Genomic DNA, 20,713 nt, shown 5'->3' with positions numbered 1-20,713 from the left:
GAGATCATGCTGGCATCTGCTGATACATCATTCTTTCAGGCACTGAACATCATTTCAGGATGTGGAAGACCCTTCTGGGCCTTGTTTCTCAAATTCTAAATTAGGCATTCTGCCTTTTCAGAGCTGTTCCTGGACATCCATACTAGTAAAGAAGCGGGTAGACAACACTTTCTGGAATTCAGTGACAATATAATCCTTAAAGACCTTGGGCTATTTTACTGTTTGTAAGCTCTGTTAACCTAACCATTCCTATAGCAAACATTCTCATGTGAGCCGCATGAGGTTCTATAAGGCCAAGTGCAAGGTCCTGTGCCTTGATCAGGGCAATCCTCAGTATCAGTATAGACTATTAGATGAATCCATTGAAAACAGTGTTGCAGAAAGTATTTAGGAATACTTTTAGGAGGATGAAAAATGAGCACGAGCTGGAAGTGTGTACTTGCAGCCCAGAAAGCTAATTGCATTCTAGACTGCATAAGAAGTATGGCTAGCAGGTTGAGGGACGTGATTCTCCCACTCTTCTCTGGTCTTACGAGATCCCACCTGGAATGCTGCATCCAGTTGTGGAGTCACCAGTACTAGGAAGAAGATAGCTGTTGAAGCAGATCCAAAGGAGGGTCACAAACATGATCAGAGGGCTGGAATACCTTTCCTATAAAGAAAGCCTGGAAGAGCTGAGGTTATTTAGCCTGGAGAAGAGAAGGCTCCATTGAGAAATTATTGCAGCCTTTCATTTATAGAAAGGTTTATATGATGGAGGTAGACTTTGTACCAGAGCCTGTACTGACAGGACAAGGGGCAACCACGTTAAACTGAAAGAGAATAGTTTTAGATTGGATATAAGGAAGCTTTTTTTTTTTTTTTTTTTTCCAGTGAGAGGGCTACGACTGTGGAACAGAGAAGTTACAGCTTCCTCATCCCTGGAAGTGTTCAGGGCCAGGTTGGATAGGACTTTGAGCAACCTAATCTAGTGAGATATGTCCCTGCCCATGGCAAGGGATTTGGACTGGATGACCTTTAAAGATCCTATCCAACTCAAACTAGTCTGTGATTCTATGACTGTATGGTGAAGACCATCCACTAACTATTCAGAGCTTTGGTCATTGCTGACATCTCTGCTGGTTTCCAGGGAGATGACATGACTGTCAGAGTTTTGGTGAGAAACATGTAACCATGGCTGTTCTCTGGGGAAGCTATGGTTCTGCTGACATCATTGTGTCATACTCTGGTCTACTTCAAGCTCTTATAAGCAATTCATGCTCAGCTTCATAGTATGTTTTGAGAAACACTGTGATTTGGATATTTCAGAATTTCAGAGCCTCTTTATAGGTTGTGTTGTTAACTTGTTCCCACGCAAAGCTTTACAGTCAAGACATGAATGTTCTGTCCTAGACTGTTATTACTTACACTTGCCATCTGCTGTCATGTGGTATGTTCTCCTACTCTGATGACAGCTTCTCATAACATACCTACTGAATGCACTATCAGGTGGTTTAAGACCTATTAGTATTGTTGATAAAACTGAATAGAAATTTTCTATTAATACTAATTAATATCAATGCAAACTTAATACAAAGTTTGATAAAACTATCAGAAAGCAGCTAGACACTGCAGTCCATGAAAGGACAGTAAGAAGTAATTACCCTTCCTGCCTGTGACTCCAGGACCGCTCCTAAGCTGTCGTCAAGCCTGAAACTGAGTTTGGTTACAAAGCCAATAGTCTCTTAGGATTATGCTTAGGATTTTCAGCACCGTGATTGTTCTTGCATTTTCTTTCTCTTTCTTCTCAACACAGGAACATTATTCATCTTATCTTCTTCTCCTTTCCTGCTGGGAGTGCTGAAAGTGTCTGGGTGGGCATTTGGCAGCTGACTCACAAACAGCAAGAGGGATGGCTGACACCACATGGTATCGTATCGTGCTGAACAATTGAAAACTCAGGAAGTTGGCTGGGGGGCTGCTGCTGCTGAGGGTGTAGCTGGGCATTGTTCAGGACTGGTGATGAGCAATTGCACTGTGCATCACTTGAGTTTCCTTCTTCTTTGTTTCTGTTCCTCCTTTGTTTCTATACCTTCTTTGTTTATTTTCTGTTGTTTTCCTTAATTTCTGCTCTTTCTTCCTTTCTTTTTTTTCTACCATTCTCTCTTTCTTTCTTCCCTTCTCTCATTCTTTCTTTTGTTTGTTCTTATTAAGCTGTCTTTATCTCAAACCACAAGTTCTCATACTTCTAGTCTTTTCCAGTTCTCTCCTCCATTCTGCTGTGCAGAGAGGTGAGCAAATCTCTTTGTGGTGCTTAGCTGTCTGCCAGATTGAACTACAACCCTTAGCTAGCATTAATTTGTGTCTAGACTCAGAATGTCCTTTGCACAAGGAACAGTGTGATGGGAGAATACAGAACACTTAACTATATGTGAATGAATTTTTTGCCTCCACTTATTTTTTTCAGCAGGGATTTTTCTCTTATTTTTTATAAAAGTCTTTTTCATTGCTACCCAGACTTTCAGTGATTGCTTCTCTGTCAAGGGCAAATTAGCAGCTTCCATAAAAGCTAACACTCAGTAGCAATCGAGGAATGACACACATATTTACCCCTTTCCAGTCCAAGTGTTCTGTAAGCTAGTTGTTACCCTATACCTACTTCTTCTGATATTTGTAGAGTGCAGAATTGGAGCTGCCCTGTCTTCTTTAGGATGCTGCAGGCTTGCCTTTAATTTAGGTCATGATGCACTCACCGAAAGCCAGGACTCCCTTTGCTGGAAATGTGTATTGGTGTTTGAGTGAAGAGATTACTCGTACAGCTTGGAATGCCTTACAAGAAGAGATGGCATGATATGGCAGGGTCCCTGGCCTCAATCTGCAAGGATTATTTGGAAAACACCATTGGGCAAGGCTGCCAGTCCTTGTTCTAATCAACCTCCTCCATTTGGCCAGAGGACCTCCTGACAGCCTTGCATGTGTGTACTTGTTAGCACACGTGGTTTTCCTTACTGGCTGAAAGCACATTCAGCAAGTGTTACAATGAAGATTTCACTGTAAGAGCATGACAAGGCATGACATTGAGCTTCTGTCCTGTTTCAGAGCTCTGCCCCATCCTTTGCAAAGTCCTTAGGAACTCCTTCTCATGATCTCATGAGCCATTATCTATTGCATTGTCTTGGGATCTTTGTCACTTGTAATAGGTGATACTGGAACATTACAAGAGACTGAAGCTCTGTTTCTTTTCTTGATTGGCTCAGTTTTTTTAGATGGATTCTTCCAAAGAGAGGGGGATCTCTTTGAATGTGAGCCAATATACAGACTGGGTGGAGGCCGGTAAGCTCAGTAGTGTAGATATCCTTGCCAGAATGAAGATGGGATGTCCTAGCTGAATTAATTTAGCTTTTAACTATGTCACATTTCTGAGATGTAAAACTAGATGAGTTCATGGTGAGATGAGATTTTTTTTTTGGAATCACCATGTACCATGGTAAAAGAATACCAACAGTTATGTGAATAAAATTTTTGCCATTAACCTCCAAGGATGTCATCATCACATTAATTTAGGCGCAGTTACAGGCTCTGTAGTTCTCTCCAGAGTGAACACCTCTAAGAATAGTTCTTCCCTGCAACTTCTCTTCCCAGTCTTCAGACCTGTGATAGTCATAGTTCCTTTACTTTTATCTTACACTGGTGTCCTAGTCCATTTGTGGCATATGGCCATGTAACAGCATTTTCAAAAGTATGATCCTATCCAAACTTCTTAAATAAAATAAGGAAGGTACCATACTCCACTTGGATTCATGTTGCCTTTACCTCCAACCCTGAAATGATATATTTTACCGTGTTCTCCACTGTGGAGGAGGATGCTATGGAAAGTATAGTAGGCATTGGGCACCAAAAACGTTTCACTGTTTTAGTGCTGTCAGGGAGTGTCTCAAACGTGCAGGAACTTGTCTCTCTTCTGAATGCAACTGCCAGTATCCCTCTGGTACTTCAGATGTAGAAAAAGACTGGGCATCATACATTGCTTACAGAATTTCTTCTGCTGGCAGCACAAAATGTTCCCTTTTTACATAATTATGAAACTCTCTTGTGTTTATAAATAAGCAAAGAATTATATCCATTTCTGACAATGAGCAGCAGGCCTATCCACTTATAGATTGTTCTACTGCCCTTCTTTTTATTTCTTTTTTTCTTAAATCAAAACCTTCTCCAGTCCCTCTGTAAGCTTCCATTTTAGCTTGACAGACTCTGGGTCATTAATCTTTCTGCTGTGGTCTGGAAAACATCTCCAGACTCCTTTCCAGATGTTTTGCTCACTGTCTTATCCAAAATGTGCACTTTGTTGGTGAATCTAAAATTTTAACCCCATCCTGGGTACTGTTTTTCGTGGTACCATTATAAACTGCATGTTTTCCAGATTATTTGCAAACAGTGCATAAACAGCTTTCTTCATGAAATCTGCCAATATGTATTTCCCAATATGTCTGCTATGTTTATTTTCCCTCACCACCACTATCACACTGGTTTTGTTTTCGTATCAGTTCGTGTATGCACCTGCAGGGAGTAGGAGAGACAATTAGCTGTAGTGGAGGACTGGTAGAGGTATGTGCTGAGGAAATCTATTTGGAGCAAGGTCGTAGCCTCCATTTTGAGAACTCCTTGAGCCTTCATTCAGACAGTAGTAGTTTTTCTGTGTGTATCACAAGCTCTAGAAGATTTCTGCATGCCTTGCTGTGGAACACGAATGTGCACTTGTAAGGTAAAAAGTCTAGGTTATCTGTCCATGATCTAGACGTATGCTCACAAATCTTCTGGTAACTGTAAAATCAGAAATACTGATATAATGTGCTCAGAAAGTAAGACTCCTTTATTTTTCAATACTTCACTCTGATTTATTTACGTCCCTGCACCTCCAGAACAATGGAAACTATTTTAGAATGCTTTAAGACATCCTCATCTCCTCCATAACAGCACCCTCTGCTTGGCTAATGGATTTTAGAAAGCTGTATGTTCCAAGCAATGTGTAAATAATATATGACATATTATTTCATCTTTTTCGTTGCTATAGCAACATCACACTAAACTGCGCATTAGTCAGTTGTCCAGTCCAGCAACTGTCTTGTTTCTAAAGCATGGTTTACGCATTATGAACACTATTAGAAACAAATGCTAAAACGGATAATTGACTACATAAGCAGTTCCAGCTGAAGAATGTACATGTGTCAATGGTTTATGGGCGTTTGGCCCGGTTCTGTGACGAATGAGACGGGGGACCCACGGACCCACGCCCCGGGAAAAGGGAAAAAGGGAAAAAGGGTAAGGAGATGGCCCTGAGAGCAAAGAACAATGGCAACAATCTGAGGAGAAACAAACTAATTTACTAAATAAGATATCAGAATGCAAAACAACACACTATAATACAATACAATAACAATTTACGCTGATAAATCCAATACAGAGAGAGAATGTCCAAAAATCAAGGTAGGCCTTACTCTACTACCGACGATAAGACGGCTGGGGAGCGAGGTGCTGCCAGGACGAGAGATGGGCGGAAAGAGAAGGGCCGAGGTCTCATGACCTGCAAGTTTTTATCTTTTCCCTCTGTCCGGAAATGGTAACAGAGGAGCAAAGTATCCTGGGGAATGTAGTAGTCCTTCTCTTCTGAGAACCAGGTACATACACTACATGATGTTATGATGTGGAATACCAACAACCGAAAATCACAAAACCATGACAACATGAGAAGGCACTATATGAACTGGTTGTAAAACTCAGCCTGTAAATTAAGCTTCATAGATAAAACTTTCAAATTTACCTCTTCTCCTGTTTGTGCAGGCAACTACACATACCATTTTTTCTATGAGGAAAAAAACATGCATCAAAGGTCAGTAAAAGCAAAGAAGTAGGAGTTGTTATGACTTACGTATCTCTGTTCTGTATCAGAAATACAGTCATATGATGTTGCTGTATTCGTTATAGTCATTTTGTTTCTGTATATAATATGATATGGATTTTAGGGAAATCAAAGAGATTGCACATGAAAAACAGCTATCAAACATCCCTCCTGTCAGAAGTAACATGAGATATTAAAGAGAACTAGTCAGGAAGCTAAAAAAAAAATAGAATGTTTAAATAAGTTGTAGGTAAAAGGAATGCTGTGTTCTAAATTTTGTAATAGGCAAAAAGGAAACTTTCCTTACATGTAAAGCTGTGGATTTATTTTTATTATAATAGAAATCTTAATAGTCTAATCAAATAATCTAATTCTTTCAGAAAAAAAAAGAAATAATACAATGTAGGAAAAACTCTCAGCACTATTAATACAACTAAAATTGTAATGCATACAGTTCCTAGTATATACCTCCTTTTCTTTGTTATGCTCATCCCTTTGCTGCCCCCCTAACTGGTAAGGTAAATATTGCTGGTCTGCCTTGAGCAGAAAGGAAGCAGGGGGCACTGCAGGAAATCATCACTCCTTCACCATCAGGAGTGAAATGCTGATGGTGGGACTACTACTTCGCTAGGAGGAATATGATACTAATATTCTTGGTTTCTTCTTCCCCTTCTATAGCTTACACTTTAATCCACTATTACATGTTTTCTAATGGTCTGCACCTCGCTATTTATTCATATTGGTCACAAGTTTATGTTACATCCAGATTTGCGGGGTGCATTTTACATATTTTGAACCTTGTTTTTCATTCTTTTCATTTTGCTCAACTCTTTAACTGTTTCGTTGTTGAGTTGTTTATAGCCCCTGAGATCTCAAGTGACTGCTTGTACCCCCATGCCTGTACTCCTCTGCACTGTATCATTATTAAATTATTATTAAATATTTCATCATACGAGAATAATTAGTTGCTACTAATAAAAATAAAAGAAAAAATTTTACTACAGCTAAACAAGACCAAAAAAAAAAAGTTAAACAAGCCAACACAAGTCGAAAGTAAGCCTGACCAGCATCTGTCTTGCGGTTTTGCAAGGCCTGTACAGCATGCAGCCCCTTTGTAGCATGTTTACTGGGCTCCAGTGGGGCAAGCTACACCTTCAGAGAAAAATGGAAATGAATTTGAGATTGAATTTGATCCTTGCCACTGTATGACAAGTGTTCAGAGTGTGATGATTTAAAATATTGTGAACTGTGGAAGGAAAAAACAAAGTGGGAATTTTCACATTAAATCAATATCTGGAATAACAAAAGTTCTTAGTCTGAACTGACACGGATTTTTCATTTTGCTGTGAAGTAAATGCAAGGTAACTATTGGAAATATTCAAAATGTTGCCATTCTTGAAGGAAAAGATTTGAAATTTTTGTTCACCAGGTAAATTTTTATGTAAATAATACCTCCAAAAGTTAACTTTTCTGGATTACGGTTCATCTGAATGAGAAAGACATTTATGATTTAACCATAAAAGGAAAAATAAATTGGTTAGCCTAAAAAGTTGCTTGAAATTACACTGTAATTAGCAAACACTTCGAGACTAACTTTCAAGGATGACACTGAATGTGGAGATATGGGTGCAACCTTCAGACAGCTTGATCATTAATTTCTGACTAATTGTTCTCTTTTGCTGCATCACAGTTTTTCCTCTTGTTTGAGAACATGTCCTTACTCACTATGTGAGAATTATTCCAATTAAAGTTGGCACAAGTGGCAGTGAGATCAAGGAGATACGTCTGGTCTTCTGTCAAATAATTTCATTTCTTATCATGCATGTTTTCCATAGATTCCATTCCACAGAGAACCTCTTAATTGGAGTTTTGTGGGCTTTTGATATTTTACCCAAGAAAACAGAAAGGTACTAACTCCAATTTAGAAGTACTGTGTTCAACTTCAGCTGTCTCTAAATTCAGTGAAACTCTTCTGTATGGACAACATGGAGCAAAAGAAAAAGAGATTAAAGCATACATGGGACTGGTGTAGCAAATTCAGTAACTTAGTATTTAACATGGAGAACTATTTTCCATGTTTTTATTACTGGTCATTGTTAGAGATAAGATAATGACCAAGGTGAAATTCTGTCTGACCCGTTAGAGAAAGTCTATTAATGTAAATAAGAAAAATGTGAATATCTTACTTGATTTTTTTTCCTTGTAGTATTTTTAAGTGGAGAATTAAAACTAGAGTAGTTTCCCTATTGCAGATGTACTTTCTTTACACGTTAATTACAAGGTTTAATTGACTTATTTGCCTGTGGTTACCAAATGCTGTTATCATTTCTGTATCCAACTTCTGTTGGTGGAAAAATAATGCGTTAGCATTCACAGACACCAAAAATACTGAACTAAAAATTAGAAATAATTTAAATGAACGGTTTGTACTTAAAAGGGAAAAGTGAAGACCCTGAAGTCTTTTCTTTTCATAGAATCATAGAATCATAGAATTAGCTAGGTTGGAAAAGACCTACAAGATCATCCAGTCCAACCATCCACCTACCACCAATAACCCCACTAAACCATGTCTCTCAACGCTATATCTAAATGTTTCTTGAACACCTCCAGGGACGGTGACTCTACCACCTCCCTGGGCAGCCCGTTCCAGCGCCTGACCACTCTTTCAGAAAAGTAGTGTTTCCTAATGTCCAGCCTAAATCTCCCCTGGCACAACTTGAAGCCATTCCCCCTCATCCTGTCACTAGTTACAAGAGAGAAGATGCTGACCCCCAGCTCACTGCAACCTCCCTTCAGGTATTTACAGAGAGTGATAAGGTCTCCCCTGAGCCTCCTCTTCTCCAGACTGAAATGGAATACAATTGGACTGTTTTGGAATACAATAAAACTGATTTTGGTAACAGTAGTTACTCCAGACAGTTTTGCAAGATTTTAAATAGTCTTATAAGAGTTTTAGTCTTGTTGCAGTCTCACGGGTGCAGTATGTCTGAACTCCACTTTGTGCAGTTGCTGTTTTGTTGAAAGAGTACTTCCAAGCCAACTCTCCGTTTCTCAGAGGTAGATGTAATAGCTAGCTTAATTAGAAAGAGAGTGGGCAAGAAGGAAAATCTATATTCTTAATACAGAACAAGGAAATAAATATTATTCACTGTTTCAATATACTATTAGTAACAGTTGTTTTCCTGGACAAAATGATGTTGGATAAACTCTTTAGACATTTTAAAGATGTGCACATCACAGCCAAGCAATATCATGATTAATCATTTCCTCCTTCAGATTTTAAGATCAGCTTATCCTGATCTTATATCATACCAACCTTAATGATCAATATTTTAGTTGGGATCCGTACTTACCCTGACGATTATTAGGCTTTGGTATGATTAAGCAGAACAGAACACGATAGCTATATATATTTAAATTTGGAATGTCAGGATCAGTTAATTGGCTTTTGGCAAGATAATAAAGAATTTTCACTAGATTTTCTAATTAATATGCTGCTGAATTTGAAAATAAGATCCAGCAAGTGGGGGATTATTGCAAGCTTGTGGAAGCTACTTGGAAGAAGCAGACAGAAGTTAAGCTGGAAAACACTGTATCTGTTAGGGTTTGTTACCTCTGGATAGAAATAATCTTCTGAACTTTCTCCTGTTGACTGCAAGTGCTGAGTATTACACAAAATCAAAGCATGTAAGTCCAGCATTTGCAAAATCTGTCAGGTGCTTATTTTTTGATCTTGAAAATTTCCAAGGTGTTTAAGCTTAGGCTTCTGCATATATGCCACTGGTGTAGCTAGAAAGACCTGCTGTATCCAGCATCATGAAAACATGCCTGATTCACACCAGCATTATGGTCCCTCTTTTCACAGCTATACATTCTTTGTTCAGGAGCGCTCCTGAGATACCCAAAGGTAATTTGTTGTCCTTTCCCTGAAGTTTGAATATTGTAACTTGAGTCCTATATGCAGAAGTATAAGGAGACACTTGGATCATTAGAGCACAAATGTTCTCCCTCACGTTCCAGACTCCTTGGACTCTTGCTCTGCAGCCCAGTTGCCTTTCTAGCTTCTTGCTGGAGGTCTCCCCTTTCTGGGCTGCAGTAATATCAGGATCTGCAATAGGAGCTTGATCTGTATCAGTATTACCCACCTGCTGCCTCTGTTGCTCTGCTATTGCAGCTCTTCTAACTAGATGGGTAATGCAGCAGGAAAAGAATGAAACCTCAGGATCTAATTTTCAAAAAATATTTTGGAGAAGTTTTTTAATTCATATCTCTAAACCTAATTATGTCTCTTCTTGAAGAGTGTGTGAGATCTGCTTTGTCAGCCCACAAAAGTTATTTGTCTCATTGCTATGAAATAAGTGGTTGTTATTTTAATTGAGGCTGTTACAAATTTTGTATCAGTTTGTCCCAGTTCATCTCATATTTATAATCTTGTTTAAATAAAACCGAAGTTAAAAGAATTCCGATAGACATTTTTCCAAGGTTTTTAAGATGATAAGGCATCCAATGACTTGATTTTTTTGCCTCTAATAATGCTTTCCTTATTTTTAAATAACTATCTTGGCAGCTTGCCTGTATTTTCTATTTTTTTTCCTCTATGCCAGCTGCCATATAGAAAACAAGATGGTTAAAAATTGGTATTCCACAATAATAAAACTCTTAAGATGTTATGATGAGCTGGTTCATTTGTATGTGTGTGCTGTTGTATTCAGCCTTATAGTAAATGTCCATATTCAGAGTTGAAAGACTTGCTGCATTAAAACAGTACTCCCATGCTTTAAGGTAATGGTAATTTTTTGAGTAAATACAGGATTTAGCGGAATGGGTCACTGCATTTGTGACTGAATCACAGACTGTAGAAAAAAAAACATACAGGAAATATTTTTGGGAAAGAAAATAGTTTCTGTAATATATTCCACTTTTTTGATATAACATTTTCCAGTCCTCTGCATTATGTAGCAGTGCTGTTTTCCACTGTGGGAGAGGCTGACGGTTTGCACTTACAACATTGAACTCTGTGATGTTTGGATTCACTTTTTCATGGAGTTTTATGTTACATTCAGTCCCAAACATGCCTTTATCTGTATCTACTTCTAGAAATCCTTCCTAACTTAATTTCTTTCCTGTCTTCCTCATAGCTTCCGTAATCTGATCGGCTGTTTTTCTTTCAACTTCATATTTCTCTACGTGGTGTTTCTTTGCCAATGAGGTTTTAGAATAACAAAGACAACAAGGTAGTTTCTTCTCATTCTGACCTTGTTTGTTCGCACGATCCGGTTGCAGAGCAGACGGGCTTGCTTTAGAGAGTTTAGATTAACAAAAGCAGACAGCAGAATGGCTGGCTTGTGACTGGCAAGAGGGTTACAGTGCTTTTGTAGAAACAGAGCAGTAAAAGAAAATACTTTCTTTGTTACCTCATGGCTGCAGAATGTCTTGTAAATGTGCTTTACAGTGGTGGTGTGCTAAACCTGGGGACTTCTTTCCTGGATGTGTAAATCATTAGTTGAACAATATTTGTGGTCAGTAGTCAGTTCACATTGTAAGTGATTCTTGCTTTTAGCTGTGTGGTTAAACAAAAGCATAAAACTGGTAAAGATTTGAATACAGCAGTGCCTCTTCCTTAGCTGTAAAAATCACATCTGGAATTTTCTATGTTATATTTACAATGTTCAAAATATGTATATATTTTCCTTTTAGACAAGTGCAGCTGCTACAAAGCAGCTTGTGCATAGAATCAGCTTAAAATAATCTTATTTTCCTGCTTCACCGTCCTCTCTTGGAGTCGGTCTACCCAGTCCCTATGCTTTCTTAGAGAAAATTTAAGCTGCTTTGTCCTTGAGAGACAGTACAGTCTCACTCTGGTTACTCATACAACCCCTCCCTAACTTGTGGTTGCATTCTGTACCTATTTGTGAAGGTTATTGTTCTGCACCTATTTCAATCAAATGTGTTAAGGTCAGTGTAAACATTTTTATTTTCTCTTCCCTTCCTTAGTATGAAAGACATTTGAGGGACAAGTTAGCACTTGATCTGGCCAGGACATACAGTGAAGGCTTGAACACACACTGTTAGTTTTGTGATATTCAGGATTACTTTTTTCACAGAGATTTTTTTCTTGTAGAACCAGTCTGTTAATTCAACATTTCCAAGAGTAGTTCTATTTACAGCAATTTCTTCTGGAATTGCTTCCAAACTCCATTCTAATTTGTGATTGTTCGCTTGATTAACTTTTAAGGCACTATCCACAGGAATGCATCTTAACCCAAAATGTGAAAAACAACTTATGAAAATGCAATGTTATACAAGTTATTTTTATCTGTGGCCTGTGTAAGATCATCATGCAGTCCAAAAATAGTTTGAGTTAACTTCATTTTAATCCTTAAAATCATCTAACTGTACATCAGCTTACAAACAGAATGGAAGGAAGGTAGTAGAGCAAATATGTTTCAAAATAAAGGTTAAAATTTCATTTAACTTTTTTTGAAATACAGGAAGCAATATAATATTTAACATACAAACATTGATGGCAAAAGTACCTCCTTTGTTCTCTTGATAAGCCTTCCTTGTAAATGGAAATAACAGTAATTTGATAACATCTGAGAAAAATTCTGAAGTTATCAAATTTGGGGGGGGGGATTATCAGTTGTTCTTACTAATTTTTTTTTGTATTGCTATTACTTCAGTGAAGTTGAAATTGCCTGCTTACACTAATGGATATATAACATTGCTGCTAGTATAGAAGTAGTAGCATATTTACCTGAATAAGGGGAAGCATCTGAAAAATAGTGGGTGATGCTACGTTTTCTTCGAGAGTCCTTGAAGACAATAGAGAAAAATCCAGCCAGCAGTGCAAAGACCAAATGTGTAGATGCAAGCATTCAAAAATGCAGTAGGTAGATGTGTCGAGAGGAATCACAAGGACGTACAAGAAATAAAAGGAATGTTTTTAATGTTTGGACATGTTAAGCTCTGGGACAAATCTCCATAGCTGAGATAAAACAGTCCTGGGACAGAAAGCTGTAAATTATATTAAAAGGTATGATATATATATTTTTAATTCTGTTCTATTCATGCCGTCTGAGTGCAGCAGATGTGTTCAGATTACCCATGCAAGCTGAAGTGGTTTTGTATGTTGGTTGGTCCAAAAAGATTTTTTATTCAATCTGTAGAGGTGCCTTGGACACAGCAGCATTCCCAGGAACACAAAGATAGAGGCTGCATTTATTAGCTCCCACCAGCAGCCCGTAAGCAGGCACTTTGTCATAGGGCTAGTGAAGCTGTGTCAGTTCAGGCTGGACAGACATGAAGAACACCAAATTCCTCTGTGCCTAGCAAGATCATGGAGCTGATCTTCTTGAAGGCCCTAGTAAAGCACATGGAAAATAAAGACGAAGTGATTGGTGGTAACTAACATGGCTTCACCAAGGGCAAGTCATGCCTCACAAACTTTGTGGCCTTTGATGGTGGACTTACAGCATCAGTGGATAAAGGAAGAGCAACTGACATCATCTACCTGGACAAAGCATTTGACATTGTCCCACGTGACATCCTGGTCAGCAAATTGGAAAAAATTGATTTGATGGATGGACCACTCACTGGGTAAGGAATTGGCTGGATTGGTGCACTCGGAAAGTTGTAGTCAACAGCTTGGTGTCCAAGTGGAAACCGGTGACGAGTGGCGTTCCTCAGGGATCGGTGTTGGGACCAGTGCTATTTAACATCTTTGTAGGTGACATGGACAGTGGGATCAAGTGCACCCTCAGCAAGTTTGCAGTTGACACCAAGCTGTGTGTGGTGCAGTTGACACACTGGAGGGAAGGGATGCTGTCCAGAGGGACCTGGCCAGGCTTGAGAGGTGGGGCCATGCGAACCTCATGAAGTTCAACACGGCCAAGTGCAAGGTCCTGCACCTGGGTTGGGCCAATCCCAAGCACAGATACTGGTTGGGTGGAGAATGGCTTGAGAGCAGTGCTAAGAAGGATTTGGAAGTGTCAGTTGATGAAAGATTCAGTATGAGCCAGCAGTGTGCACTTGAAGCCCAGAAAGCCAACCATATCCTGGGTTGCATCAAGAGAAGTGTGACCAGCAGGTCAAGGGAGGTGATTCTGCCCCTCTACTCTGCTCTTGTGAGACCCCACATGGAGTACTGCCTCCAGTTCTGGAACCCCCAACGTAGGAAGGACATGGAGTTGCTGGAGCAGGTACAGAAGAGGGCCACAAAGGTGATCGGAGGGCTAAATCATCTCCCCTAAGAGGACAAGCTGAGAGCTGGAGCTCTTCAGCCTGGAGAAGAGAAGGCTCTGAGGGGACCTTAACAGCAGCCTTCCAGTACCTGAAGGGGGCCTACAGGAATGCCTGGGAGGGACTTTTTAAAAGGGCAGGCGGTGACAGGACGAGGGGAAACTGGAAGAGGGTAGATTTAGACTAGGTATTAGGAGGAAATTCTTTACGATGAGGGTGGTGAGGAACCAGAACATGTTGCCCAGCAAGGCCATGGATGCCCCCTCCCTGGAAGCATTCAAGGCCAGGCTGGATGGGGCTTTGAGCATTTTTAGTTGTTAAATAGGGAATGCTAGGTGAGTGTTCAAGATGACAATGATTATCTTTCCATAGCATTAAACATAGTCTCTTAGAAATCAGAAAATACAAAATCAGTCTTACAGTATTTATTGTTCAAATGAGATTTTTCAGGAGAATTTTCGGTTTCATTAGAATGGACTCTGGGCTCTTCTTTGTTTACTTATTAGGACAATGGAGAAAGACTAAAACTTTGCATTTGGGATTTCATTTTTATTGTTTACATTCAAATAGAGAGAGATGATGATTTTATCTTATAATCATTTTAGTAACTGATGGTGCTACTGGTACCCTCTTGCTTTATCATCTCAGAATCTTTCTGAACCCATTTCCAGATTGTTTCCACATACTCAGCAGGGGTATGTTTAAAATAAAGATGTTACATTTTCTGTGATCTAGAAATTCTTCTGAGTCAGAGTGCAACCTTTTTTTTTCAAATATTCACAAGCTGCTTATATTCTGCAGGCATGTGGCATGCAGAATGGCACTGCACTTGCTTTGCAAGTAAAAAATCCATCAACATCAGCAAAAATGAGTCTACACCAAATAAACACATGCTACAAGCAAAAAAAAAAGTGAGAAAAGTGTAAAAGTGTCAAAATTGTTCTGTATTTTGTGCTGCTGGATCTCAAAATCTTTCTGTATTTTGTGCTGCTGGGTAAAGGCAGGGTGCTACATTTTCTCCACACATAAAAATCGCTCCTTGAAGAATTATGTAGGTCGCTCTGAAAGTAATGCCCCCTATTTATTTCCATTAAAACTGCAATAGATACAAAGAGTGCAATTACACTGTTTCATACTACAAATTCTCAGCTACAAAACCTATTTTTCAACATAGTGACCACCATTAACTATGTATTTTCACCAGCAATGAACAAGAGCCCATATGCCATGCTTGTAAAAATGTGCACCAGCAGATGTGACCCACTGTTGCACAGCTGCTGTGACGATGTAGTTGCTAGAAAAATGTTGCCCATGCAGTCCATCATTCATTGGCCTGAACAGATGAAAGTCAGAAGGTGCCAAATCCAGACTATACAATGGCTGTGGTAGGACAGTCCAGCCAAGACTGGCAACGTATTCCATGGTCTTCAAACTTGGGGCCTGCCATTATATTGTTGCAAGAGAAGGGTTGTTATTTCTCAGGCCTGACTCTGGAAGTTTGATCCTTCAGCTTAGTCAGCATCTTGATGTAGTGGTCAGAGTTGATGGTTTGTCTGTGTTCCAGGAAATCCAGAAGGATCACTCCTTTCCTTTCCTAGTGCACATCACTTTACTCTCTGAGTGCTGTGCCTTGAATTTTTTCTTCAATGTAGAGTTCACATGTTGCCACCCCATGGACTGCTGTTTTGACTCCAGCTTGTAGTGGTGACATCACATCTTGTCACCAGTAATGATGCAATCCACGAAGCTGTCACCTTCAGCCTCGTATTGGCTCAGTAGGTCCTGACGAACTTGCACATGGTGTTCTTTCTGTTTCTGTGTGAGCTTTCTTGACACACCTGGCACAAACTTTGCAGTATTCCATCATTGCCATCATTGTTTCCAATGCATCGAAGGTGATATTCAGCTCTGTACACAGTTCCCTGGTCTTAATCTGACAATTCACATAGATGAACAGATCAAAGTGATCTTCATTTTGTGGCATGACAGCTGTGCATGGCTATCCAGACCATGGTTTGTTGCCGCTGCTGAAATGCATCACCCACTGCTTCACTGTGCTCACATCCACTGTTTGGTTTCTGTAAACATTCAGCAAGTGTCAATGAATGTCAGTGGATGCTTCATCTGTACTTCTGTGTCAGACACCATTCTGCCAGACTGCCTCAACCTGTAACAATAATGGTGGGAAAGATCAACCTCTACTGCCGTACCACCAACATCTGCCTTTGATGTTGTGGGCCAACAGAATAAAATAGGAGGCATTACTTTTGAAGCAGCCCTCCTAACTTCAGCCTCTCACCATAGTAAACATGATAGTGTATGTAATCCCAGGGCCGTGATATCTTGTGTTTCTTGATCTTGGTGAACAGTGGATTACTAGTTACTTGTATAATTCCATTCACTTCAGCAGTTTTAAAACTAAATACAATTTGTAAAGTAACTTTATTTGACAGGCAGATAATCATGATGTAATAGGTTTTATTCTTTCAGATCTTCCCGTTTAGTGAGATGCTAATGCAGTAAATTGTCTTTTATTCTGCAGCTGTAGAGATAAATGAGCACATGCAGAATATCTGTATCTTTGGGGAAAAAGGCAGTGATGTTAAAAGGAATGGACTAGACCTGGGAACATGCAGCTGTTATAAAAATGAATTAAAAATTAACTGCCACCTATAGTGATCTCCTTCATCTGAAACAAAAAGTAGCTTTCTTGAACTAAAAACCTAATCTTGCAACTTTCAAGAAGTACTTTTTACATAAATGTGAAATGTTCTTGAATGATATCTTTCACAGGCAACATTTAAGTACGTTTTGGTTTAGCAGTGAGTTGGTGATCTTTTTGTGTCTACTTGTTCTCATGTAATTTTTGGAGCATTTATCCCAAACAGGATAGGGAAGACTGATAATACTGTACCAATCAAGATATAAAGTCATTCTTTTCTGAGCCTGTAGTGAAATCCCTAATTTCAAGGCTGTTTCATTATCAGCCATATCTACTGCGAGCATGAGAGGAAACAAGGTGGTTTCCATTCTTTGCTGAGTTCTGATAAAGTTTACCCTGCCCACTACTGAAGCTGCCATGTATATTTGCAGCAAAATTGGTTTCTAATTGCATCCATGCAATGTATGAAGAGATTGTTGATCAAATGCACAGTGTAACAAGACCTTGCAGAGAACTGTACGTAGACTGGAGCTTTAGGCAGTGAGCAGTGGCATGAAATTCAACATGGGAAAATACCTGGTGCTGTACCTAGAATGGAGCATTGCCGAACACAGGCACAGCTGGGAGACAAGTGGCTGGAGAGCAGCTCAGCAGGAGGGGACATAGAGGTGCTGGGGACAGCAGCTCAGCATGAGCCAGCAGTGTGCTCGGGCAGCCAAGAGGGCAAACTGCCTTGGGGGCGCACTGAACACATCACAGCCAGTGGTCAGAGGAGGTAATTTTCCACTATATTTTGTTCTGGTGTGGGCTCACCTTGAGTGTTGTGTGCAGTTCTGTGCTTCGAAGAGGATGTTAAGGTCCTTGAAGGAGGTCCAGGAGGGCAGCAAAGCTGGAAAACATGTCCTTTGAGGACACTTGGGTTGTCCAGTTTGGAGGAGGCTGAGAGGAGACCTCACTCTCTCTGCAGCAGTTTGAGGAGGGGAAGCAGAGGGATGTGCTGGGCTCTGCTCCTAGGAGCTGATGGCAGGATGGGGATGGCACAGGATTATGCTAGGGGAGGTTCAAACAGGACACTGGGAAGAATGTTTTTACTGTGATGGAGGCCAAACCCTGAAACAGGTCTCCTAGAGGTGTGGTTGGTGCCCCGTGGCTGTCAGTGTGCAGGAGGTGTTTCAGTAATGCCCTCAGTAACATGCTCCAACTTCTTTTAGACCTGAATTGGTCAGGCAGTTGGACTTGGTGATCTGTGAAGGTCCCTTCCAAATAGCACATTTGTGTCAAAATACTACCTGCCAATTTTTTCACACATACCTGTTTTCAATATTTTGGTAATTTTTTAGATCTCTTCATTGTTGCAGTTGACAGTTCTCTGTGGGTTAATGGCAGTTGACCTTGCTTATATAACTCATTTCAGAAAAAAAAATTTTTGTTTCATGCTGAGACTGCTGTGAAGAAACAGCAGTAGCTATCTCAAGTTCCTTTATATGATCTATGAGTATTTTGTTTCCTTTTGTAGAAATGTACATGTTTGTATTAAGTTGCTGTTGACTTAATGGTTTTTATGTAGGTTAAGTGCCTCTTTCCTTTTTCCTTGTTTGCTGGTACTTAGCCAACTTGAGTGAAGAAGCAACAGTTTTTAGCTTAAGCAATTTTCCCATGCTTCTAAGAGTGAGAAAGGGTCACAGACATCATACCAGCCTAAAGGAATGTGTAATTCTGTGTCAGAGCTCAGCCTAAAATTCAGATATGTACTCCAAGAGAGTAAAATTTTTGGAGTACAACTGGAGAGTTCAACAAGAAGATAGAGCAATAAACAGGAAGAGAAATATGGGTCTGCATCTTCCTGATGATGGCCTTCCAGTTTCTTTAAGGAGCTTTAGAAGATGAACCCAAACTCTTTCTGCAGTGCATGGCGAAAGGACTAATATGACAGGCATGTATTGGAGTAAGAGAGGTTTCAACTGAATATAAAGGGGAATTTGTTCATTGTGAGGTCATTCAAGCACTGAAACATGTTGTCCCAAAGGGGTGGTATGGTATTTGTCCTACGCAACCTCACCTGTTCTCCTAGGTGACTCTGGTTTGAGCAGAGCTTGGATTAAAAATCCCTCAAGTTCCCTTCCAACTTAAATTATTCTTTGGTTCTTTGCTGTTCTACTCAACTGTTGTAGGGATCACGAAATTTAGGTGTCCCTGCTTGGTCTTTCTACTTGGGCTTTTTTTCTTTTTTTTGTTTTGTTTTGTTTTTGATTGGGGGTGAGAAGGGAAAGGGTTTGTTCTGCTTCTATGCAGACACATTATTTTTTTCAGTGTGCATCATTTCCTGAATTTTATTATTTCTGTGTGCATGTGACACCATTACCTCCTCTTTGGGAATTCTTCACTTTCTGTGCCCTGAATAAGAAGTAGAACTTATTGTATCTACCTAATCTTGTCTTGCAAGAAGATCTAGCTGCCACCCATCATCTCAGTGTAATCAGTGCACAGGGAAGAATAGGTGCTTCTTAAACAAGCACTTCACAAACGTAAACATTGTAAATGTGTTTACTGCATAGCACACAACTCCAAGTTTTCACATAGCTTCATGGAATTGTAAATAAACAAGCTGTATTTGGTTTTCCACTTTCCGAACTTAAACAGCTGTTGTGTGTCAAGAGTTAAGGTCAACTAACTTGGCTTTCTAACTTGTGTTCAGGCAAATACCACTATTTGTTCTTCCAGACTGATTTTTGAACATTTCTTTTGTATGGAAAGTTAAACAAAGATATGCTTCTGCATGTCTAATTTGAGAAACATGGATAGTTGGCTAATTTCGTTCTCTAAGGATGATGACTCCGCAAGCTGTCCTGTGCAAGCATTTACAATTTAATACAGAGCTTATGAAATATCAATTAAATTGCAGAGTAGCTGATTTCTCTATAAAAACAATTGCAAAACACATGTTGCTTTCATTCTTTTCCCTTACAATTCTCTTCTCTTCTTCCTCAGCCTCCCCTGCCTTCTGCGTGCATGCACACATGCACATGAGAGAGGATGAAAGATTTTTCTTTTATCTTTGCCTACCATACTTGTCCTGACTGCATCAGCTACTTCTCTCTTCTTTTTCTACAGGGTCTACTCTTGATCTTCTTTATTTTCCCTCCACATCTTATTCTACATAATGTCATCTGAAAAAAACAACTCCATCTGTCTTCTTTGTGGTGATTATCTATGTATCTACATATCCAAACTTTTCCCTTCTACTTTTGTACAAACAAGAATATTAGCCTATCTTTCTCTGCATTTTTGAATTTATCACCAACAAAACCAAGCTAGATATAGCTTGTCACTATCTTTCTTAACTGCTATGGAAGATGGAAACACACTGCTTATGTTGCTGTTCTAATGTTGTCTTTTCTGCTGATAAGATCTCTTCATTTATTTTATATCAAGTAGCCACTGAACAAGAAAAAGAAAATTTTAGCAAGAGGGAAGCAAACCTCATTATTTCCTAACCAAGTACCCTGAACTCTGTGCTGTAGTCATAGTCTCTTCTGCTTATCTTTTTTTAGACATAGAATCCTTAGAGTTAGAATGGATCTTTAAAGATCATCTAGTCCAACTCCCCTGCAATGAACAGGGACATCCACATCTAGATCTGGTTGCTCAGAGCTTGGTCCATCCTGGCCTTAAAAGTCTCCAGGGACAGGGCATCCACCACATCTCTGGGCAGCCTTTTTCAGAGCCTCACCACTCTCAGCGTGTAAGACTTTTTCCTTATATTCAGTCTAAATCTCCCCTCTTTTAGCTTGAAGCCATTTCCCCTTGTTCTGTCACCACAGACCCTGCTGAAGGGTCTGTCCCCTTCCTTCTTGTAGCTCCCCTTTAGATACTGAAAGGACCATGCCAGAAAAGTTCATACCAGAATGGAAATGAGAACAGTTCCAGCATATATT

At 39.6% G+C, this 20,713-nt stretch overlaps 1 protein-coding gene across 25 annotated transcripts in view; it reads left to right on the top strand.

Annotated features, from left to right (window-relative positions):
- PRLR (prolactin receptor) overlaps positions 1 to 20,713 on the top strand; it is a 203,920-nt gene that overhangs the window by 130,177 nt on the left and 53,030 nt on the right. For 15 of the 25 annotated variants that reach the window (XM_021379337.1, XM_021379338.1, XM_021379320.1 and 12 more), the window contains one exon: positions 1,796 to 1,908. The exons of the other annotated variants lie outside the window; for them this stretch is intronic. The gene's annotated coding sequence lies outside the window, so the exon portion shown is untranslated. The remainder of the gene's footprint in view (positions 1 to 1,795; positions 1,909 to 20,713) is intronic. 25 annotated transcript variants of the gene reach the window in all.

Source organism: Numida meleagris, chromosome Z (assembly GCF_002078875.1).
Source record: "Numida meleagris isolate 19003 breed g44 Domestic line chromosome Z, NumMel1.0, whole genome shotgun sequence".
In the NCBI taxonomy this organism is placed as follows: Eukaryota; Metazoa; Chordata; class Aves; order Galliformes; family Numididae; genus Numida; species Numida meleagris.
The sequence above is the reverse complement of the archived record's forward strand: the minus strand, read 5'-3'. Positions and strand labels throughout refer to the sequence as shown.